This window comes from Abramis brama, assembly GCF_963993115.1.
Source record: "Abramis brama genome assembly, chromosome: 9".
NCBI lineage: Eukaryota > Metazoa > Chordata > Actinopteri > Cypriniformes > Leuciscidae > Abramis > Abramis brama.
In genome coordinates this window covers 22,166,558-22,192,556 of record NC_139971.1, presented here as the reverse complement: position 1 = coordinate 22,192,556, position 25,999 = coordinate 22,166,558, and the positions used below count along the sequence as shown (strand labels likewise).

At 39.7% G+C, this 25,999-nt stretch overlaps 1 long non-coding RNA gene across 1 annotated transcript; it reads right to left on the bottom strand.

Moving 5' to 3' along the window:
- Positions 1-9,293: 9,293 nt before the first annotated feature.
- Positions 9,294-20,628, bottom strand: LOC311089747. The gene is made up of 4 exons (XR_014607752.1): positions 20,539-20,628; positions 11,393-11,664; positions 11,226-11,311; positions 9,294-10,453 (listed from the first exon to the last, which is right to left on the bottom strand). It is a non-coding gene; the product is annotated as an uncharacterized lncRNA (long non-coding RNA).
- Positions 20,629-25,999: the final 5,371 nt, after the last annotated feature.

Here is a 25,999-nt window from a genome sequence, read left to right as displayed (position 1 = left end):
ACAGATATAATACAGATGAGCAAATTATAAAGCTTGGGTTGCTGAATGTTCGATCGCTTACTCCAAAAGCACTCATTGTTAATGATATGATTTCAGATTATAACCTAGATGTGCTGTGTTTGACAGAAACCTGGCTAAAACCAAACGATTACATTACTTTAAATGAGTCGACCCCACAAGATTACAGTTATAAACATGAACCTCGTCTGAAACGCAAAGGAGGAGATGTTGCTGTAATTTATAGTAATATTTTCAAAACCACTAGAAATCTAGTTTTAAATATAATTCTTTTGAAGTGTTGTTGCTTAATGTAAAAATATATAGTGTAAACGATAAATCACGTTTGAGATTTGTGCTGGCTACTGTATACAGGCCACCAGGGCACCATACAGACTTTATCAAAGAATTTGCAGACTTTCTATCAGAATTAGTATTGGCTGCAGATAAAGTACTAATTGTTGGTGATTTTAATATACATGTAGATAACGAAAAAGATGCATTGGGATTGGCATTTAAAGACATTGTAAACTCAATTGGAGTTAGACAACACGTGCCAGGACCTACTCATTGTCGTAATCATACTCTAGATCTAATATTATCACATGGAATAGATGTTGATTCCGTTGAAATACTGCAGCAGAACGATGACATCTCAGATCATTATCTAGTCTCATGTAAATTACATTTAGTGAAGGCTGCAAAGCCGACTCCGTGTTACAAAGTCAAGTCAAGTCAAGTCATCTTCATTTATATAGCGCTTTTAACAATGTAGATTGTTTCAAAGCAGCTTTACAGAGATAAGCGTATAATTTAAGGTAACAGAGATTGTTTTGGCTTTATAGCGGTTCTTTAATAAAGTTATTTTCCAGCTAACAGTTAGTTGCAACACAGTAGTTAGTCGCAACACATAGTCTTTACAGTTAGTCGCAACGATCATTTGTTATTAAATTAGGGGTCGCTAAGACGACACCATTCTCTCTACACAGACTTTAAACGCGAACCTGTGAGAAACGCTGATGGCGTTCACATGCGCATTTAGAATTGGTTCTATAGTTATGTGCGTTTGAATATATGTGCGCAGGTTTGGAAGTCCCTACAAGCCAAGCCTAAACAAAGTACTTGTCTTTCCTTATAAATTTTGATAAAGAATTTTATTTTATTTTGTCACTTCGGGGTAGGAACGCGAAACGAATTTTCCCGACAACGCCTTATCTGTAGAGTGGTAAAGGGATCCTCCATAGGGAGAGACTAGTTAGCACTTCAGCACTGCGTTGTCATCAGGTCCAGGCGAAGGTCCTTCGTCAGATCTGGATACGGCCTGGATCCGGCAGGCTGCGGGAAAACCTTGGGATAAACACAGACACTAAAATTAGCGTAGATGCCATTCTTCTCATGATGTAACGAGTACATCAGGATTTATGGGAAGTGTTCCCGGTTCCGGCTGACCTAATCTATGCAGCCTAACATTGAATTATAGAAGTCTATAATGTATTATGTGAATGCTAGGTCAAAGAGATGTGTCTTTAATCTGGCTTTGAACTGACAGAGTGTGTCTGCTTCCCGGACAATGTTAGGAAGACTGTTCCAAAGTTTTGGTGCTAAATAGGAAAAGGATCTACCGCCAGCAGTCAATTTTGATATTCTAGGTATTATTAACTGGCCGGAATTTTGAGATCGCAATAGACGTGAAGGACTATAATGCGTTAAGAGCTCGCTCAAGTACTGCGGAGCTAAACCATTTAGTGCTTTGTAAGTAATCAGCAATATTTTTAAATTTATGCGATGTTTAATAGGGAGCCAATGCAGTGTTGACAGAACCGGGCTAATATGGTCATACTTCCTGGTTCTGGTAAGAACTCGAGCTGCTGCGTTTTGAACTAGCTGTAGTTTGTTTATTAAGCGTGCAGGGCAACCACCCAGTAGAGCATTACAATAATCTAGCCTTGAGGTCATGAACGCATGAACTAATTGAATGATATAATCCAACTCCCATGCCTCTGTGACATACAGAATGGAAGATATCCCTCTTTGGATTTTGGTTGCTAGTGTACTCTATTTGGTTGCTAGGGAGTGGCTTGGCAGCTGCCAATCATGAAACTCCAAAGGCTGCTTGTCAGTATGAATGAAATAATCCAACTCCCATGCCTCTGTGACATACAGAATGGAAGATATCCCCCTCTTTGGATTTTGGTTGCTAAGGTGCTCGACAATGGTTGCTAGGGAAGGGCTAGGAAGTGTTGAGGTGATTCATGATTGGCTGTTTGCTGCCCCGAGTCAAATGAGACCACCCCCACGTTTCTATGACAATTCAGTCTGGAGATATCTCTTTGAACTCTTTCAATGGAAGTCTATGGAACTTGTTGCTAAGGGGCTCTAAATGGTTGCTAGGGCGTGGCTTGATAGCTTCACAATGATCCTGAGAGACTGATTGGTCATCTGAGTAAAATGAGCCCTCCCCCTTGTCTCTATGACACTGTGATCCAGAGCTACGTTCAATACAAAGTCCCTATGCAATTTACCATAGTAGGAAAAGCATGCGTGTTTCACGGGACGTTCCTTCCCCATAGTAAGTCAATGGGGCAACTTTGGGCATCTCCTGCCCCCCAGGGGTGCAACTTTTACCCCATTGTGAGGTATGTTCTTACAGAGCCTGTCAGCCTCTTCAAATGTGGCAAATCACACGTTTCTGCAAAATCCTCGCTCAGAGCTACGTGTGGTCAAAGTTCGTCGCAATGTTAAGTCAATGGGACTTTTTTTGCCGCTTTTTCGCCCCTGGGGTGAACACCGCACCCCCGATCGCTTATAAAAGTCATAGCACACCTCTCCTTAATGAGCCGGTCGATTTGACACCTCACTCAGGGGTCTGTGACAAACGGTGCGGGGCGAGTTACGCGCCAAACTTTTGTCCAGAATAATAAAAAGAACTAGAATGTACATTTCCTGAAGAAAATGTGAAGTGGTGCTTGCAGTGGCAAAACTCGCCACTCGGTTGCTAAAGTGCGTTTAGCTAGTTTTTAGCAAGATTATAACAAAATGATCATCATGCTAGCATTATAAGCATGTGACTAACATAATGCTAACATGTTGCTAGCATGATGCTAATATGATTAGCATGTTGTTAGCATCATGCTAGCATGTTTTTAGGAAAAGCTAACGTGAATGTAGCTAGCATGATTAGCATGTTGTTAGCATTATGCTAGCATTTTTTAACAAGATGCTAACATGAATAGCATGTTTGCTAGCATGTTTGTAGCAAGAAGCTAGCATGATTAGCATGTAGCTAGTATCATGCTAGCATTTTTAGCATGTTGCTAGCATCATGCTAGCATTATTAGCATCATGCTAGCATCATGTTAGCATGATTAGCATGTAGCTAGCATGATGCTAGCTTGTTTTACCACGTTGCTAGCATGGTTTACCATGATTTACCATAGTTTACCATGATTTACCACGATTTACTATAGTTTACCATGATTTACTATAGTATACCATGATTTACCATGTTCAAGTATGATTTACTGATTCTAGCATGATTTACCATAGTTTACCATGATTTACCATAGTTTACCATGATTTACCACAATTTACTATAGTTTACCATGATTTACTATAGTTTACCATGATTTACCATGTTCAAGTATGATTTACTGATTCTAGCATGATTTACCATAGTTTACCATGATTTACCATAGTTTACCACGATTTACCACGATTTACTATAGTATACCATGATTTACCATGTTGAAGTATGATTTACTGATTCTAGCATGATTTACCATAGTTTACCATGATTTACCATAGTTTACCATGATTTACCACGATTTACCATAGTTTACCATGATTTACTATAGTATACCATGATATACCATGTTCAAGTATGATTTACTGATTCTAGCATGATTTATCATAGTTTACCATGATTTACCATAGTTTACCATGATTTACCATAGTTTACCATGATTTACTATAGTATACCATGATTTACCATGTTCAAGTATGATTTACTATGATTCTAGCATGATTTACCATAGTTTACCATGATTTACCACGATTTACCACGATTTACCATAGTTTACTATGATTTACTATAGTATACCATGATTTACCATGTTTTAGTATGATTTACTATGATTCTAGGATGATTTACCATAGTTTACCATGATTTAGTCAAAAGAGCCAAGTCCCATGTCTATACTATGTTTTGATGCAGAGATATACGTTTTGCTAAACGGTTGCTAGGGTACTCTTTTTGGTTGTTATGGAGTTGCTTGACAGCTGCCAATGATGAAACTGCAAAGGCTTCTTGACACTTTGAATGATATAAACCAACTCCCATGTCTCTGTGACATTCAGAATGGAAGATATGCCTCTTTGGATTTTGGTTGCTAGGGTACTCTGTTTGGTTGCTATGGAGTTACTTGGTAGCTGCCAATGATGAAATTCCAAAGGCTTCTTGTCAGTATGAATGATATAAACCAACTCCCATGCCTCTGTGACATTCAGAATGGAAGATATCCCTCTTTGGATTTTGGTTGCTAGGGTACTCTGTTTGGTTGCTAGGGAGTGGCTTGTCAGCTGCCAATCATGAAACTCCAAAGGCTGCTTGTCAGTATGAATTATATAAACCAACTCCCATGCCTCTGCGACATTCAGAATGGAAGATATCCCTCTTTGGATTTTGGTTGCTAGGGTACTCTGTTTGGTTGCTAGGGAGTGGCTTGTCAGCTGCCAATCATGAAACTCCAAAGGCTTCTTGTCACTATGAATGATATAAACCAACTCCCATGCCTCTGTGACATTCAGAATGGAAGATATCCCTCTTTGGATTTTGGTTGCTAAGGTGCTCGACAATGGTTGCTATGGAGGGGCTAGGAAGTGTTGAGGTGATTCATGATTGGCCGTTTGCTGCCCCGAGTCAAATGAGACCACCCTCGTGTTTCTATGACAATTCAGTCTGGAGATATCCCTTTGATCTATTTCAATGGAAGTCTATGGGACTTGTTGCTAAGGTTCTCTAAATGGTTGCTAGGGCGTGGCTTGATAGCTTCACAATGAGCCTGAGAGACTGATTGGTCGTCTGAGTAAAATGAGCCCGCCCCCTTGTCTCTATGACACTGTGATCCAGAGCTACGTTCAATAGAAAATCCCTATGCAATTTACCATAGTAGGAAAAGCATGTGTGTTTCACGGGACGTTCCTTCCCCATAGTAAGTCAATGGGGCAACTTTGGGCAGCTCCTGCCCCCCAGGGGTGCAACTTTTACCCCATTGTGAGGTATGTTCTTACAGAGCCTGTTAGCCTCTTCAAATGTGGCAAATCACACGTTTCTGCGAAATCCTCGCTCCGAGCTACGAGTGCTCAAAGTTCGTCGCAATGTTAAGTCATTGGGACTTTTTGGGCCGCTTTATCGCCCCTGGGGCGAACACCGCCCCCCCGATCGCTTATAAAAGTCATAGCACACCTCTCCTCAATGAGCCGGTCGATTTGACACCTCATTCATGGATCTGTGACAAACGGTGCGGGACGAGTTACGCGCCAAACTTTGTGTGGAATAATAATAAAAAGAAGAATAATAACTAGAATGTACATTTCCTGAAGAAAATGTGAAGTGGTGCTTGCAGTGGCAAAACTCGCCACTCAGTTGCTAGGGTGCGGTTAGCTAGATTTTAGCAAGATGATAACAAAATTAACATCATGCTAGCATGATAAGCATGTGACTAACATAATGCTAGCACCATGTTAGCATGATTAGCATATTGCTAGCATGATTATTATGTTGCTAGGATGATGCTAGCATGCTTTTACCACGTGGCTAGCATAGTTTACCATGATTTACAATAGTTTACCATGATTTACCATAGTTTACCATGATTTACTATAGTATACCATGATTTACCATGTTCAAGTATGATTTACCATAGTTTACCATGATTTACCATAGTTTACCATGATTTACTATAGTATACCATGATTTACCATGTTCAAGTATGATTTACTGATTCAAGCATGATTTACCATAGTTTACCATGATTTACCATAGTTTACCATGATTTACCACGATTTACCATAGTTTACCATGATTTACTATAGTATACCATGATTTACCATGTTCAAGTATGATTTACTGATTCTAGCATGATTTAGCATTGTTTACCATGATTTACCACGATTTACCATAGTTTACCATGATTTACTATAGTATACCACGATTTACCATGTTCAAGTATAATTTACTGATTCTAGCATGATTTACCATAGTTTACCATGATTTACCATAGTTTACCACGATTTACCATAGTTTACCATGATTTACCATGATTTACCACGATTTACCATAGTATACCATGATTTACCATGTTCAAGTATGATTTACTGATTCTAGCATGATTTACCATAGTTTACCATGATTTACCACGATTTACCATAGTTTACCATGATTTACTATAGTATACCACGATTTACCATGTTCAAGTATAATTTACTGATTCTAGCATGATTTACCATAGTTTACCATGATTTACCATAGTTTACCACGATTTACCATAGTTTACCATGATTTACCATGATTTACCACGATTTACCATAGTATACCATGATTTACCATGTTCAAGTATGATTTACTGATTCTAGCATGATTTACCATAGTTTACCATGATTTACCACAATTTACCATAGTTTACCATGATTTACTATAGTATACCATGATTTACCATGTTCAAGTATGATTTACTGATTCTAGCATGATTTACCATAGTTTACCATGATTTACCATATTTTACCATTATTTACCACGATTTACCATAGTTTACCATGATTTACTATAGTATACCATGATTTACCATGTTCAAGTATGATTTACTTATTCTAGCATGATTTTTCATAGTTTACCATGATTTACCACGATTTACCACGATTTACCATAGTTTACCATGATTTACTATAGTATACCATGATTTACCATGTTCAATTATAATTTACTGATTCTAGCATGATTTACCATGATTTACCACGATTTACCATAGTTTACCATGATTTACTATAGTATACCATGCTTTACCATGTTCAAGTATGATTTACTATGATTCTAGCATTATTTATCATAGTTTGCCATGATTTACCATAGTTTACCATGATTTACCATAGTTTACCATGATTTACCATGTTCAAGTATGATTTACTGATTCTAGCATGATTTACCATAGTTTACCATGATTTACCATAGTTTACCATTATTTACCACGATTTACCATAGTTTACCATGATTTACCATAGTTTACCATGATTTACCATGTTCAAGTATGATTTACTGATTCTAGCATGATTTACCATAGTTTACCATGATTTACCACGATTTACCATACTTTACCATGATTTACTATAGTATACCATGATTTACCATGTTCAAGTATGATTTACTGATTCTAGCATGATTTACCATAGTTTACCATGATGGCAGAATGTATGAGAACACCAGCCTCGTACTGGGAAACATCTCGAAACATGTGCCCAGGTCCCGCGTTATTTCCCTAAGGAAACTCAAGCGATCGCGGCCCTCCCGGAGCAAACTGTTTCCACCCAGGTGTATTATCAAAATGTCCGGAGCTTGAGCTCTGCTCCGAAGAGAGCGCAGAGCTGGAAGCAATTGCTCCCAGAGTCTACCTCCTCTGCCATCCCAAGTGATCTTACAGGGAAGATCGAGGTTTGCATCCAGGCCCTGCTCACATATGTGAGAACGCAACCTGCGCATAATAGAACTGCCAACTGTCCATACTCGTGGTGCCATCTCAAAGACGAGTGAGGGGAACTGCGATTTACCGCCAGTATTAATATGAGTGCTGCACGTTTGATTGGCTGTTTTTGCACATTCTACAGGCCCCACCCAACAGCACTTCAGAATAATAATTAGAATTATTAACGTATATGTATTCCAATTTATTGCTTATAAAACTTTATGATTTGTGACAATGTTTACATTTCAATATTTATGGTAATATATACTGATTTTTTGCGTTTTGGATGTGCAGACCCTCTTACTATTTTAAAGTACCAATAACAATTAATAAAAAAATAAAAAATAACGTTACGATGTCCAGAAATTTAGAAACAGTGCACTGGGTTTAATTGATTGTTTAATGAGATCTAGCTGCTACTAGTTGTAGATCCTACTACCAAATATTTTCAGGTTGATAAATGCATATCCGCGACGATTGTCTGTCTACGTTAATAGTCCAGCGGTTGAACTTTTGCCTCTCGTGTCAGGGGTTCTAGGATCTAATCCGCAATCATAAAAGTTTTTTTTTTTTACTAACCAAACAGAATAGGCTGATTAGTGGTTGCATATAGAGCACAGACACATAATTAGTGTGCATTTTTGTTGTTATTCCACCGGAAGCTCAGCACAGACGCACAACAGGTTTATATTGTGTTCGTTACCATGACTACCATCTGCACGTTCCAGGTCGTAGCAAATGAAAAGAAATCATACAGCACAATCTATAACTTAATACTGAGCAACAGTGCATCATTTGTATTGTTTTAAATGGCAGATTCGTTTGTGTGAAGGACCCAAGTAGAGGACGCATGTGCAGTTACTTTATAAAAGGCACTTAACTGTGACACCCCATCGATCATACTGCACATTTTCCTTTTTGTTTAAACCAATCATTGAAGTGTGTTAAATTATAATTCATTTTTATTGTTTTTTTAAATAATTGTTTAAATTTGTTTTTTGTTATGTAAAAAAATTGAATTAAAAAACAACTGTACTGTAGTTTAAAATTATAATATGACACCACACCTACTGTACCTACTTTGGTCATAACAGCAATCGCTGGAAGCCACTTCTGCTCATCAGATCGCATAGTTTATTGGAATATGAATAGAAATAATGATTTTGTCTAAATAAATGAAACAAACTTCTAAATGTATCAATATTCCTCCAATTATGCACACTTCTAGATTAAAATGCCATTTGGATGCTGTTCAGTGAAGCTGTGTGAAGACACGTTAACAGGTGTGTCTGAATATGAATGCATGTTATTCTTTTCAAAGCATCAAACATTAATTGATCGTTGATATCCTGTACATGTAGTGGTCTTGATTTTATAAATGTTGAGTATATAAAGCTCATTTAAATGTAAGCTTTTAAATGACCCGGCCTCTTACCATCTTAAAGAACCATCTGTGAATATACCTGGATCTTCTCTGAAGTTCACAAGAAAATATTCATAATGTGACAATGAGTAACTTTCAATACCTTTCAATAAAGACAAAAACACAATATGTGCCAATTAACCAAATGTTTATTTAAAAGATTTTTTTTAAACGCCTGTTGTGTCAAATTCCACCCAGCAAATGGATTAGATCCTAGTGTTGTACTAGTTATTACTTTGTATTAAAATTATCTTTACAGCATTACCCCTAAGATTATAAAAAGCATTTTTTTAAATTATGTACTAGTTTAGCCTGAATGTGAATGTTAGCTATACTGTTCCCATGTCTTAGTGCTTTAATAGGTTATTTGCGTGTTAGGTCAAAAGTTTATTACCTGCCTGGTTCAGATTACACGATTTTAGCACGATTTTGGCACAATCCGTTTGACGTAGGGTGTCGTGGGGATTCGTAAACGACAATGGGTGTCGGGACGCAAGATTCGATCGTTTCATCTCATATAGCGTGTCATAGTGGGCGACAACCTCTGCGATGCTTCAGGACATCATGACAGAAAGACTAGCATGTTTAATTTTTGAACGGTCCTCCACGACGGGTTGAGTATGTGAGCGAGAGTGAGAGTGCGAACAACAGTGAGTGTGTGTGTGCACCAGTGAGCGAGTGTGTGCAAGTGAGCAGGTGTGTGTGCGCGATTGTGTGAGCGAGGGACAGTGAGTGTGTGTGTGTGCTTGAGTGAGCGAGTGTGTGTGTGTGAGAGAGTGAGTGAGTGAGAGAGCGCAAGTGAGTGAGCGAGGGACAGTGAGTGTGAGTGTGTGCGAGTGAGCGTGTGTGAGTGAATGTTTGCGAGTGAATGTGTGCGTGTGACGGCATGCGATGACTGGTCGGAAAGCAACGTGTAGACACCGTGACATTTTAACAGACACAAAAATCTTGTAATCTGAACCAGGCATTATTCATTGTGTCAGGCTGTCAGTTGAGATGTGTTCATTGCGCGAGTTCATATCATGATGACGATGAAAATTCGATGTATCGTTCAGCCCTAGTTGTGAATACATTTTGTAAAAATGCTCTTTAGTTGAATGAGTGGGTAGCTCTGAAAAGAGCCGTTGTTGCCTTTAAAAGGACATTTGGCTTCAACTTTGGAGTTCCACCTGCAGACCTTCTCTGAGGTTGCTCAGGAGAAGCTGGTTTCCCTCTGTGCTCAGGTGAACTCCGTCTCTGCACAGATGGGAGAGGCCGATGTTTCTATGCTGAATGGCGCGCATCTGTCTCCCTGGATATCCTGAGGGCAGAGGAGGTAAAACATATATGATAATGTTAGTGAATTTATTTGAATTGTTCTGATCCTCCAAGACTTATTGAGCAGCATAGTTGATGGGTCAAATGTAAGCCTGGCAAAATACCATTTTTGCTCTGTCACTTCTGAGAACCATCATGCACGTTAAAATCAAAGCTTTTCACATCAAATCATACACCTTTGAACAAAACCCATGGTTTTTCCTGCATTTAACTTTTTTAGCATTTATTAATCTTTGTTAGTGATTTTTAACATTTACTAATACTGGTACATTGCTAAAATTAAAAGTTTTAAGTGCTAACATTAGTAAATACAGTGAACTAACATGAATAAACATTGAACAGCAGTTTTTAAAATAAATAACATTGTCAAAAATAAATAAATAAAATTAAGTTCATACTGGAGTGATTAAAATCATAAAGCGCAAAGCAAGTTGTTGTTAGCTACCTGTTAATTTTATTCAATTGTTAGCTATATGGTAGAAAATTAAGACTATTAGTTTAAATAAACCTTTTGATGCTACTTTTTTTAGTTTAACTTTTTAATATCAATATAACAAAATTATAATTTTATCTTACAAAACTATGAAATCCAGTGGTAAAATCTGCTCTTTTTTTAAATAAGAGGGCAAGATAGGACAGCAGTGTCTGTTGGCCACCAACGAAGACCATTTTTGACCCGGGAAAAACAATGAAACCATTGTATAATAAAATGCACTGAAGCACTAGACCTTATCAGTAGTATTGACAAACTTTACCTCAGTCTGCTTCTTCCTCTGCTTCTTCATTCTTCAGCGTTGTCCTCAATGCCATAGATATTTGGACCTCTTCTCCGGGCATGAAACTAATAAATTAACAATGGGATCACTAATACACCCGGTACTAATAAACAAAAAAAAGAAAGAAACTCAGAAATAAAAATTACGGAAAGAAATTGGCACGTAATCTGGTATCCAGCTCGTCATCGTCATTGATGTAGCACACGTGATCTTCTCAGACAATCTGACTTCATTTGGCTGGTTCCTGAAAAACATTAAAATCAAAATTAGATTCAAATATAACATTTCGATTCAAATGCGGTTATGAAAAGCAGTAGTACACCGACTGAAGCAAAATCTTTTAACACTTAGCTTTAGAAGGTATATTGCACACTCGTATCCACACAGGACTGCTATGGTCTCCCAATTCTTCCTGCAACTTTACAGAAGTGCACATATCAATCATAGAATAGCAGGGGACTGCATATCCCGCACAGATTGTCACAAATTGTGTAGATTGAAATCAATTCAAGTTAAAATGTATGTTATAAGTTCAAAATCAAACATTACAATGGTGTCTTGCTACTTCTCTCTTTCCCTTGTCTTTTATAACTTACTGCCACTGTTGCTCAATGACTGTCTGTGTCCTCCCTGGAGCTGTCACACTACTCCTCCATACTTCCTGCTGCTGCTGTGGTTGCTCCTTCCTCGTAGCTCAGTGGCATAAACCCTAAACATGACCTAACCACAATCTCCTAACCACAATCTAACCGCAACACGACCATACGCGCCAACCCGTTTGATTAAGGCTGTCGAAGCCCCGCTGATGTCATGTATCCAGGTCCATTGGCAACGGTTCCGTATGGCCTACCTAACAACCCGACCATACGCGCCCAACCGTTCAACTAAGGCTGTCGAAGCCCCACTGTCTCATTTAAAGCAAGGTTCAGTGGCAAACGGTTCCGTATGGCATACTAACCTACCGCAACACACAACAATACCGGTCCATCACAAAAACTCATTTACGCAAAATACAGTACACGGGATTGTGATAACTATGATAACTATGCAAGACACCTGACTGAAGGCACAAATCCGGATGAGAGATGTAAATATGATCCAATAGAGTGTTCTTTTTGGTTGTTGCTGTGGTGATCAGTTGCGTGTATCCTTTAGACTGAAACAATTCCAGAACAGTTTTTTTCCCTGCGCAGAGATCCTCATTAAAATCTCCACAGATTATTACAGGATGTTCGTCCACGATGTCCAAATAATCCAGCAGACTCTTCAAGTTTTCCAGGAATCCTTCGAATCCGTAGTGTGGTGGCCTGTAGACAGCAGCGATTGTTGCTTTGATCGGGCTATCTACTTTGATGACGACATACTCCAGATCAGTCACATTTTGAATAAACTGCCTAGCCTGAGCTGATATATGCTCTTTGCAATAGATTGCGACTCCACCGCCAGCTTTCTGTGCAATTTCTTGGTGTGTCGAGTAGGAGACATGTCTGTTACGCAGAAACATGTTGTATCCATCCAATTGGACGTGAGGTGTAGTGAATGATCCGGTCAGGTGAGTTTCCGTCATGCAAAGAATATCCGATAGAAGCAGTTCATGATGGCATCTGATGTCTTCAATGTGGGATGACAGTCCTTCTGTGTTGTGATGGATGATTTTAATTGTTTGATCCATGTTGGTTTCCCTCACCTGCTGCAAAAGTGGCATGATTCCTTTAAACGTCACTCTTGTCATGTTTCCCAATGAGGCTGTGACAGTAGGATCTGCATATATCTTCTTTTCACTGAAGTCCATAATGTGCAGTCCACGAAGCGAGGTCGTTCTGCTGAGGGCAACGTAGGCCATTCCCGGCTCGAAAATCTTCTTCAGTGAGACAACGGCATTCTCCATCGTCATGCCTTGGACTTTGTGAGCTGTGCAGGCGTAGGCTAACTTGATGGGGAATTGTCGACGAACTGCCCCTTTCCTAAGAGTTTCTTCGGATCTCTCGATGTAAACCAAGTCGTCTTCTTCACCTTGCACCCTTTTGCGGTGTTTCTTGCCTGCGTTTGGATTGTCAAGCTGAAGTCCTAACATTTGCACGGTGTTGATTCCATCTTTTGTCTTATTGACAATGTTTGCAATCTTTCCAAAACACCCATTGACAATTCCATCTTCAACATCCAGATTCCTAGTCACCATTATGCGTACTCCCAACGCAATTTGTATGGTGTCAGGCAAGTCATCCTTTTTTCCGGTGATGGGCTTCATTTGTCTCTTCATCCCTCCTGTTCTTGGGTCTTTCCTGTAGTCTTCGGCATCGATGGTAATGATGTCAGTGTGAAGAGCATGGATTGTTTTCGTATTGTGTTCGTGAACTTCCTTGTTTGTGGCAAATATGTGCAGTGCATCACACGGGCAGTCTTTGGGGTCCTTCACTGCCTGGAGTAGCAAAGCTCTATCTTCTTCGGCGAGATCGTCGGTCTTCTGCTTCACCCGTAGGCGGTTTAAAAGTTGGGCAAAAGCCAGGTCTTCTTTCTGACGCATGATCTCGGTGAGGGTAATCATTTGGAAATGGTCTTTCCAGAAGTCCAAAACATCCTCTTCGTACACGCAGAGTGGTTTGGCCTTACCCAGAGGTGGCAGTTGGTAAAAGTCGCCCACGGCGAGGACAGAGATTCCCCCGAAAGGTTTTTTGCTGCCTTTGATTTGCTGACATCTCCAGTTTATGTAGGCAAAAAGATCCTTCGAAATCATGGACACTTCATCGATGATAAGAATCTCCACGTCGCGTAGTCTTGCTCGTAGTTCATCTAGGGCATTTCCAAGTCCTTGATACGGTGGCTTCAGATTCCTTGGAAGTTTCAAGATGGAATGCAGAGTTTTACCGGATATGTTGAACGCTGCCGTTCCAGTAAACGCACTCAAGAGCACCGTAGGCACGGATAGATCTCCTTCCTCTCGTAGTCGAGGCAGTTGTCGCAGAATCTTGGTCGCTTCCGTGTATATGCACTTGATGACGTGTGATTTGCCACAACCAGCACCACCTGACACGAAGTAGAAAAACTGTTCCGGATTATGACCCCACACACGCTTCTGACACCACTGGCAGACCGTGTAGAATATGGCTGCCTGCGTCTCGTTTAGACTTCTAAACAACCTCCTGACAAATTCGATGCTCATCTGCGGTGCCTCTATTTGTGGCACGACTCCATCTCCATGTTCAAGAATCTGAAATTCTGGGACATCATCTTGTACATCCTCATCATCTGGATTGATGTCTTGTCGTTCTGCAATGCACTCTAAACGATCCACTTCAATCTCTGGTGCAAAGGCGGCCCATGCGTTCTCGGGTGGCCCTTGCTGTTGCAGCTGATCGAACGCCTTATCCACCTCGTCGCTGTGTTTTTCGAATTTTTCCTTGTGTGCTTGCACTATGGCGCAGACAGGGAAAAGCAAACCAGGGGTTGTCCAGGGTAGTTCCACCTTTGCACTCTTGTAAAATGTTTCATATGTCGGAAATCTAGGCGGTTTTAGCTGTTCGTTGCTTCGATGTGGCATATAAAGCTTAAGTAATCTACTGTAAAACTTTTCGGGTTGTTTTTCCTCCGAATAACGTGCATACCTAATAACTGCAGCCTTCCCAGTTCTTTTCTGAAAAAAGCCCATGCCGTAGAGCAGCTGGTGAACATTCTTGCCTTTTGTTTGTTGACCGTACACGATGCGGCACTCCGAATCAAATTCTGCCAGACACATCTTCTCAAAGTCACGCGTTTGAGGCCTTGCTCTGTATTTCTCTATCATCCCTGACATCCACACATCCTCCGAATCAGGATTTTTGTTTTGTAGGACGCTTAGGGGAAGACTCATCTTAAGCGCGTCATCGTCCGTCGGTAGAAACACAACACTTCGTGAACACTTCTTCAACGGTAAGCTGCATGTTCGTGCCACAGACTCCTGAGCGCTAACTTGCCTGTGTTTTGAGTAGGCTTGCATTATCTGCTTCATTTCATCTTCCTCGCTAACGTTCGTCTCACGCACACTCTTGATTACGTTCTTAAGTAAATCGCCCATTTCATGCTCCGGCTTGGAAATATACAAAAGCATATACATAACGCAGCTAAAAGCGTCAAGAACAAACTGAATGTCCATATTAGCGTTCCATGCCCTCAACAAATCGGGATTGTATCCATTCACCCAAGACTCCTTTGGATCACGCTTCAGCAGAATCACGTTGGCATTGGACAATGCTTCGACGTTCTCATTGTAGTCATCGATGGACAACTTACTCTTTGTCAGTAGGTCTGACAAGCTGTCAAAAGAGGCTTGGGGGTCATTCAACAGATCCCACACCGGCTTGAGTTTTGTCCTGGCTTCGCTCATTGCCTTTTGAGCAGCCTCCCGTCTCAACTTCCTTCTGTCTGCTTGCTTTTGCTCTTTCTCATGCTCTTCTTCAGGACGCTGTGGTTCTTTAGATGCAAACATGCAGCTTCCAGATGGAGAAGTGTCCGTGTCATCCTCTTCTTCAGGACGCTGTGGTCGCGGACGAGTGATAGTGGTGCTAGACACCGGCAGTTTGGGGAACCCAAATCGACACAATAGATTTCCCTTTTTACAGGACTTTGAGTGGTTCCTGCTGTGAAGCTGGACCTCTGTGACGATCTTGTGAAGCTCAGGATCAGCCAAGGGATCGGGCAACTGGCAGGTTATGTTGCGGTCAATAAAGTCACAAACATCCTTGTCAGAATCCTTCTCAAACTCGGGTGCATCCTTTATCCAAACAAGAAGATGGATATGTGGGCTCCCTCTAGCTTGAAACTCCACTCGGTAAAAGTAGTCCTCAACTTTACCAATGGGTTGGGCAGGCGACAAAAGCAGATGAGTCATTAGCGCATCCACCCGTTTCTCAAACATACGCATGACAGTGACCGGATTGCTTCGGAGGATTTCACACTTTGTCGTCCAGTCAAGCTCGGAAAAGTCGACGTGTTCACCTTGCTGGGCCTTGATTGCTGTAATTACTTCAGGCCATCTCATTTCGGCTGCACTGAATGTGCAAAAAAACGTAGGGGTTCCTAACTGTCTTATCATAGCCTGTAGATCCCTCAAAGTTTTCTCCCAATACGATGGAGAGCCTCTCAGTGGTTGCATGAACCGTGTGGCGTCTCTGTTGTGTACCAATCTTTCAATCTCCCGGTTGTCTTGAAGCAGTCTGTTAGAAATTCTTCGGCCGTCTCTTGTGAGAGGTTTGCCTTTTCGCAACTGAATAGACATGCTGTTTCTAGCCAGTTGCGTTTCCGTTACAAACTGCGCAAAGAAAAGATAACTCTGATCTTTTGCAAAACGCGTGTCCACGCTGAACAATCTCACGTTGAAATACATACTGGGAGATATTGAAATTTGTCTTTCCTCGTCAATGGAATTTTGTCCAGTGGGGAATTGAACAGGGAAAGCCATAGCTTCCAGCTTTGGGATTTTGAAAAATCCAACAGGCTTTTGTCCTTGTGCAGGTGCGATACTAAATATTCCCTCACCGTACGACAAGATCTCCTGTCCGATGTCGGGCGGCTGCATGCACGTGTCTAATGTGAGCCCGGGTCGAAGCTCATCCTTTTCCTCGACGCTAACGTGTTGCTCATCCTGCTCAGCAACATCGACTTCTTGTTGCATCTCAGAGACTTCAGCTTCCTCGTCTAGGTGACTTTCAGAGACATCAGCTTCCTCATCTATGGGACTTTCGAATATAGCCGTTTCTCTTATGGAGATATTCCTGTATTCCGAATGCATTGCTTTCAGCTTCGATAAAGCTGCAAGTACATTATGCATGTTCACCGTGTGGAACTGCTGGTATCCTTTGAACTTAACATGTCTCTTCAGCTTCACCTGCAGCAGCTGGGCCTCACTTCTTGGTCTTGGCAGAGAGTTGACAGTCTTCTCCATCTCGGAGGGCACACACACGACGGCACCACGTACTGCTCTCTGCTGTCCTTTGGGTAATGCAACTATTTTTGCAAATGGTAAAATTTTTGCAATGAGCTGACGTTCAAGGACATTTAATTCATCCAATTCCGCAGGGATTGGTGGCAACTCCAGTTTGTTGGCTGCTGCAATTGAAGACATCTGTCCTCTCTTGAGGTGGCTGTCACAAGTGTGGCAAATCCATTCCCGTCTTCTCTCTTCCGGAACTACGCATGAACCTGAGCAGGCACTATCACACGCGTGAACATACTTCCCGGTTAGGCAAGACGCTGCAACATGAACGTTTTTGTTATAACTTGTTCTATTACAGACCTTGACTTGATTAGGAAACAGGGCTCTGTGACAGACTGTGCAGACATGTGTAGGGCCATGCTGAATCTTACACCGGAATGCATGTATGGCACTTTCCATCACTTTGTTAACACAAGGCTGGGGTGTTTCCTGGCTGGGACGGATGTACGGTTTATATTTATTTTTGATCCGCAGTGCGCATTGCAATCGATGAAGAACATGATATGTAACATCACCCGCACATTTCTGGGTCTTGCGCAGCGTACATCGCAGGATGTGATGTGCTCTGAACTCTGGGTCACCTGCATATCTGTTAACTATGTAGGCTTTCATTTTCCGCTGGAAGAGAGTATCTGTGCTGTACCTCTTCTTTATGTACTCTTTCTGCTTCTTCTGGAAGAGAGCATCTGTTCTGTACCTCTTCTTTATGTACTCTTTCTGCTTCTTCTGGAAGAGAGCATCTGTTCTGTACCTCTTCTTAATGTACTCTTTCTTCTTCTTCTGGAAGACAGCATCTGTGCTGTATCTCGTCTTACTGTATTCTTTCATCTTCTTCTGTAAGAGAGCATCTGTGCTGTACCTCCTCACTATGTACCCTTTCATTTTGTTTTGGAAGATAGCATCTTGATTATACTTAACCTTAATTGCTTCTTTTTTCTTTGATTTGTATTGCAAAGAAGTCACATACCTTTGTCTATCATAAAAAAAAAATTTATGTTTCCTGGTGGCATAAGATGCAGCTGTGTCCTCAGGTTCTCCGCTTTTTTCTGAAATTTTAAATGTTTTACGCATTTCTTTTCTTCTCCTGTGCTTATTTGTTTTACCTACCGCTTCTTGGTTTTCAGCTCCTGAGCCGACAAGACTTACTTTGGCTCCAACATTTGGCACTGGTTCTGGTAAAGCTGAAGTCACTTGTGATACCGGTTCACAAACAGATGTTGAAGGCAGTTGGACAGACTGTTGCTCCGTTTCAAATGATACAGGCATGAATTCATAGCTGGTCTCATCACCACGATCCCGGAAGATCTTGAGAACTCTGTCTGCCATGTCACTCAGGTGGGTGAAAGTCAACATGACAGCAGTTCCATGACCAGTAGGATGGGGTAAACCTGCAGCAGTCCTCGAGTGAGAATCGAAGTATCCGTACCTTCCAGATCTGTCTCTGAACACAGCAATACACTCAGGAGCGACAAGGAGCAAAGCATGCCTGACATCTGTGGAGAGACACTGTAGCCTTTCAGTGAGAGGAATCCACCACTCTTCAGTGCCAGGGGTCCCTTTGGCTCTGAGGTATCCATACATCACTCCTGACTTCAGCACATTGTGTGTCCGGTGAAATGATGCAACGCTCGACGGTACTTCCTCCATTGTCAGATGGTTGCGATGAAACCTCCCTTCAGCAATAAGCTGCATTTTAATATAGACATAACACGCATCTCCCTCCTCTAAAACTCTATCAAGGTCAGGCATCTTGAACGTAATCCCTTCGCTCTGATTAGCTAAAAATGTCAACGCTACACAAGTGCACTGATGATTTCTGGAGAAACTCTCATACCTATCATCACCTTGACAATGAGATGCCTGCACAGACAAAACCCTGAGTGCAAAATCACCACCTTCTGCATACGTTCTACCCGAAAACTGAGCTACAGCTGCACTGGTGCTTGCTTGTTCAACCTGTAAATAATCATTCATGGAATTAGGCTGTTGGTAAAAATTAGTGTTATAGAATCTGTGTTAAATTTTAAATTGCACTTCATAGTGTTTGGGACAGACATTTTTGCTAAACAGTATTAAAGAAAAACTAAAAAACTAAAGAAAAGGCATTAAAATTAAAGATTAATTTATTTATTTGATTAATTAGTGATTAAATTTAACAATTTACATTGTAATAAATGTGCTATACGAATTTGTAAATTTGTAAATGTAAGCACGGCTTATGTGTCTTTATCAGCTTTTCCATATATATATATACTGTACATTCTATTGCTCTATCATATTTTATCTTTCATTTAATACTAAAGCACATATTAAGTCAACAGCAGTGAGTAATTTATTTGTCCTTTGTTTGATTAACATTCAACAGAAGTATGCTCTCTCTCTCTGGTCAGTTAACGTTAATAATAAGCTACATGCCTCGTTTTACTTTCTTTTCCATTAACATACGACTGAACTACAAACTTTCCACTGACGTCTGTGACAAAGGGATGCGCTCGACCAGCTTGCACGCGTCTGTGCCGCTGTGCTCTCAATCCACTGCATGTTTTTCTCTGATCAGCTCATGTACCACAGCTATGTGTTATTATATTTAGTTAAATATTCCACTAATAAGATACATTTACTTCATAAACAGCCTTCTTTTTTATCCCCTCTGTTGTCAGTCTTTCTTTGTCTAGACACAAACACTGTACTGTAGCCTACACACGCTGCCTGGTATTGGTTATTGGTTTCAGAGCATTTTTACGAGTACGAGTACATGAGCTCAGTATCGGGCCCGATATTGATACTGGTATCGGTGCATCCCTAATGGAGATTATCAATCGGCAATCTAGTGATATTCATATACTTATAGCAAGTGAGTGGGCATTGTTGTTTTATTGTTTTTATCTAGAGCTGCACGATTAACAGAACTTAAATCGAAATCACAATTTGACTTTGTGATTATTTAAAAAAATTCAATATTTTAATTAAATAAGTCTATGCGGAGCACTGAGATCAAAGCGGATCGACCGGTTCACAGTAAATGCTACTCCATCTCTGCAAGCACTGTAAATTTGAGTCACTTATAAAAGGTGTATTTGAAAATCATAGAATAAGGCAGAAATTATATTATTTTAAAGTGTTGTATAGAGTGATAAAGTCATTATGATTAGCATTGCAGGGCTCCAAGGCTGCGACCAAAAAAGTCATCATATACGACCATTTTTTGAGAATTTGCGAGTTAAAATTTGATGTGGTCGCATTTGTGAAATCGTGACAGCCCTAGTCCCAAACATTAAGGTGCCCTGAAATGAGCATGTTGCAAGACACAGATATCAATAGTACCTGGTTAATCCTGGAGGGTCTGGTCTGGTCATCCTCCAGGTCAAACTTTCTCCAACGAATTTTTTGAGCCTGAGATCTCTTTCCTTTCCGCGGCATCCTTTAAAATACGAAGAGATAAAAAGAAATGACAAAAAATGATTCTTGACAAATTTATCTGTTTAACTCACTAATTTCAGTGAATTAAGTAACTTTTAAAATTAGAGATTTTACTTTCAAGTCTCAAATCATAAAAAGTAGCCATGGATTTATTTTTTATACTCAAAAGTAATACATATTTAAATGCACTTATTTGTTAGTCAAATTCATTTTAATTGGACATTCTCACTTAGGTAAGCACATACTTTGAACGTTCTCCAGATGTAACAGCTGTTGAGCCTAAAAAGATAAAACCTGTAGTACTCTCAGGAAGGAAACAAACAGTTAAACAAGAACAACAAAATGGACACTGTGTAAATTTGTAAATTGCAATAAAGTTTTTTTTTTGTTTTTTTTTGGGGGGGGGGGGGGGGGGGGGTCGTGTGGTGGGGTGGGGGTGAAGGTGGAGGGGGTAGGTGTTGGGTGGGTGGTGAAGGTGGAGGATGTGGGGTAAGAAATGAAATAAACTGCTCTCTGTAGAAAACGGCAAAACCCAAGGAACCTGAACAAGATATAAAAACAGACATATTAAGGCACAGGGACTACAATTATGCTGATGGGATGAAAATGCCATAATACAGCTTAAGAAACAATATTAATACTAACCAGAGAGAAAAGTGCAGCAGAAAATGCAGGTTGTGCTCTGATCAGTCAGTCTGAAAAAAATAATGACAACATAATGAAATATGCCTTTATGATAATGATTATGATACTTTATGATATTTTATCTATATGTAGAATACAGATAATTTTAGGAATTTATCTCAAGAAAGTCTTTTTTTGAAATACTCTTATATTTTCTAGAAGCTGAGTTATGTCAAATATGCTGCCTAAAACCTGTGATGGACCGACCATCCAGCAGGTTTACTATATAGGACAAGTGGTTTGGAGAATGGATGGGTAAATGTAGTCTTAATTATTTGTGGCATAAACAAAACAGTTTTTTTCTAATAGCTTTTATATTCCTGATCATTTTAAAACTATAACGATTTTCTTATCAACAAGCCAAATCTGAAGCATTTTGTATTTGTGGCCATAATTAAACCTTTACCTTTGAAATGCAGTAAGGAATGCGTGTGAAAACAGTATTCTGAAACAGAGAAAAAGAGTGTCATAAAACTCAACACCACACTCACAAACCATGTAACTTGAACTTTCATTGCAAATAATAACACTGGAAAAAAAGCTGAAAATGTTCACCTCACGTCATTTTCTACAAAAACCTACACATTGTTATATAAATAACCTAAAAATACTGTAGTTTATTAAGGTGAAATCTTGCTACTATTAATAAAAAAAAATGGGGTAAGCACTTCTGAGTTCTGAGTAAATTATGTTTGTAACACTTTACAGTATGGTTTGATTTAACATTAGTTCATGTATTAGGCTAACTAACATGAACTAACCATGAACAATACATTTGTTCCTGTATTTATTAATCTTTGTTAATCTTAGTTAATAAAAATAAAGCTTTTCATTGTTTGTTTATGTTTCTTCACAGTGCATTTACTAATGTTACCAAATACAACTTTTGATTTCAATAATGTAGGCTACTAGTAAATGGTGAAATTAACATTAACAAAGATTAATAGTTTATTAATAGTTAATGTTAACTAATGTAGTTTACAAGAGTTTGATAAATGGAACCTTATTGTAAAGTGCTACCGGTCTATGATTCAGACGTCTTGTGAGTTCAGTGGTGGACAGAGCAGTTGTTTTAACAATTCATTAAAGTGAATCGGTTCAAAAGAGTCATTAGTTTGCGAGTCGGACGTGTACGCGTTGAGTGATTATCCAAGCAGTTAGGACATCGCACAAGATTGTGTCAACACAGAACACATTTCATCACTGAATAGTTTACCATCGTGTCATTTGATTTTGATAAATTGCGCGAAGGAGAGAGAAAGACATCACTTTGAAGGCGTGAGTGCGCGCGCGCCGCCGTCTCTCTGCTCGTTCTTTCACAAGCGCAGCATCACTCACCGATCAAATAAGGCTCTGGCAGGACAAAAAATCGAATCGGCGGCCGCCAAATGTAGGAAAAACCCTTGAAACAAAGCTGTCTATCTACAGTGCAAAATTAATTTCTTACATACATTATATTTGCACTTGTGGTTTATGATTAGAGAATTATGTGACGGAGCGCGCACTGAAATCAGTTCTCATCGGATTTCTTCACCGGTGATCTAACCGCCTCTGATTGGGCGTTGTATTTTAAACTCAGCAGAAACGCGTGTGATTGGCTATAGTGCTCAACACTGCATTTGATAGACATAAACACTGATGTAATGCACCAATCGACATTATTTGATCATAATTCTTTATTACCATAAAATATATTCTAATTATAACTGAACTAAAATATAGTGAACTTATTTTTAATTGATAAATGTTACACTCAAGGTGTTTGGTCGGTTTTGAGGCCGACCCACAATCTATAAGGAATATCTGAAGAAAAACATATTAGTTTTGTCTCTTCATCACTCCTCAAAATACTATGAATCTCGTCAACGTAGTAATCGATGCGTTATGCGTCACATCATGCATAATACTGACCCAAAATGCTGCAAATATGATGAAGCTGGCGTCTCTATCCTACTTACCCATTCAAACAGATTGTAAATTTGCGGATTTGTGTTACATGAAGCACGTGACAGCAAGGCGCGAAAGCAAGGTTATCACTTAACTCAATCTTGAGAAATACCAGTAAACATTCATGGAACTCCCGTTAAGCTAAATACAGAGGAAAAATAATAATTTCTTACATACATTATATTTTCACCTTGTGGTTTGACTAAAGAATTCTGTCAATTTCATCACCATGAAACGACCTACATCAATCGACAATTTTCATTATAATATTTCTGCTTCCATATGCATTAATGTAAAATACAAACGGCGAGTACCAGAAGTATACTTGTACCATATAATCAACCATTAAGGATGATTTAGCTTAAAATAAATGCCAAAATAACACACTCACGCAGTATTTAAGCTATTGTAAGCTACACAAAAAGCAAAAAACAAAGGACGTAATATCCATCAGACACACAAATATCATGTTACGTTTTCACACAAAGATTTAAGTGTAACTTAGCTAACTGTTAGCTGTAACGTTAGCCTAACTTATATAACGTATCATTGCCCTCTTTACAGAGAAAAAGGTAACTTCAGTGCAAACAAAAACGATACTACAACTCATTACAATACGAATAATATTACCTACATTTAATTCAAACAAAGAGCTGCATTTGACAATACAAGGCTTTATAAAACAGCATGCATATTTAAAAACAACCGTCTCCACTTACCTCAAGAGAATACTGCAGGCTTTTGACCAGTTCTGCTCCAGTGAAGTCGATCTCGCAGCCAATCAGCGACGAGCTTTGATTGTACAACCAATAGAATCGCACCTTCTAGTGATGAATCGGTCATGAACGAATGATTCGTTCATTGTAAACAAATCTATGACTCGGGATTATTAAGTTACCGCTCACTCGTTTACTCATTCACTAATCCCTATATAGTGTGTGGATTTTAAGTGCACTATATCTGCATGAAGTGAATGAAGTAAAGTAGCTGTGTCCGAAACCGCTCACCCGTTCACTCATTCATTAACCCTTAAATAGTGTATATCTGCATGGAATGAACAAAGTGAATTGAGTGAATTCGGACATGTATTCACATGATTAAACTATTTTTATCTTACATGTTACTTACTTTATAAAATAATATTAATAACAATAATATAAATAATTTTGGCTTTATTTTGTAATTATATACCTCTGTGCCGCTTTGGTAGTTTCATCGATTGAATTGGTTAATCATGATTAATGTGTGTATAATCATTAAATACTATAAACAACAACAAACAAACAAACAAAAATAAACACATTAACAATGGTAAATTATTTAATGTATTTATTGTAATGTTTTTTTTTAGTTTGTTAGAAATTACACTCACAGATGACATGGTCGTTGACCATTGCTAGGCAGTTGCTAAGGTATTCTGGGTGGTCGCTATGGTGTTGCTAGGTGGTTGCTATGGTATTTTGGGTGGTTGATAGGGCATTGATAGGCAGTTGGTAGGGTGTTCTGGGTGGTTGCTAGGTGGTTGGTAGGGTGTTCTGGGTGGTTGCTATGGTGTTGCTAGAGTGTTCTGGGTGGTTGCTTTGGTGTTGCTAGGCAGTTGCTAGGGTATTCTGGGTGGTTGCTATGGTGTTGCTAGGCAGTTGCTAGGGTGTTTTGGGTGGTTGCTAGGCAGTTGCTAGGTGTTCTGGGTAGTTGCTACGGTATTTTTGGTGGTTACTAGAGCGTTTCTAGACGTTGCTAGGGTGTTCTGGATGGTTGCTAAGGTATTTTTTTTGTTGCTATAGTGTTACTAGGTGGTTGGTAGTTGTCAAAGATGGTCATTATGGAGTTTTTATAGAGTTATTAAAATCTTTAATAACGAGTGCCTTCAGGACGGCACGAGGCCTGCGGCCTCGTGCCTATGGCCGAATAGGCACAAACATGGAGCAATATCGCAAGGCCACAAGTGTAATATTGCGTTAAAAAATACAAAAAAATGAAAAAAAATTTTTTTTTTGGTTTAGGGTGGTTGCTAGGGAGCTCTTAGTGGTTGCTAGGGTGCTGAAACTGGTTGCTAGGGTGTGGCTATTAAGATTTTAGGCCATTACTTATTGGCTGCTTGATAATATAAATCCTCTGAGGGAGAGAGAGAGGGAGAGACGCAGGGGTGTCAGGCCCTTTGGAGTCTGTGTGTGTGAAAACGTCGGTTGGGATTCAAATATTTTTAGAACTCCCAATGTAAAGTCAATGGGACTTTTTTGGCCGCTTTTTCGTCCGCTGTGCGAACATCGTACACTCGATCGCTTAGAAAAGTCATAGCACACCTCTCCTCAATGAGCCGGTCGATTTGACACCTCACTCAGGGGTCTGAGACAAACGGTGCGGGGCGAGTTACGCGCCAAACTTTGTGTGGAATAATAAGAATAACTAGAATGTACATTTCCTGAAGAAAATGTGAAGTGGTGCTTGCAGTGGCAAAACTCGCCACTCAGTTGCTAGGGTGCGGTTAGCTAGATTTTAGCAAGATGATAACAAAATTAACATCATGCTAGCATGATAAGCATGTGACTAACATAATGCTAGCACCATGTTAGCATGATTAGCATATTGCTAGCATTATTATTATGTTGCTAGGATGATGCTAGCATGCTTTTACCACGTGGCTAGCATAGTTTACCATGATTTACAATAGTTTACCATGATTTACCATAGTTTACCATGATTTACTATAGTATACCATGATTTACCATGTTCA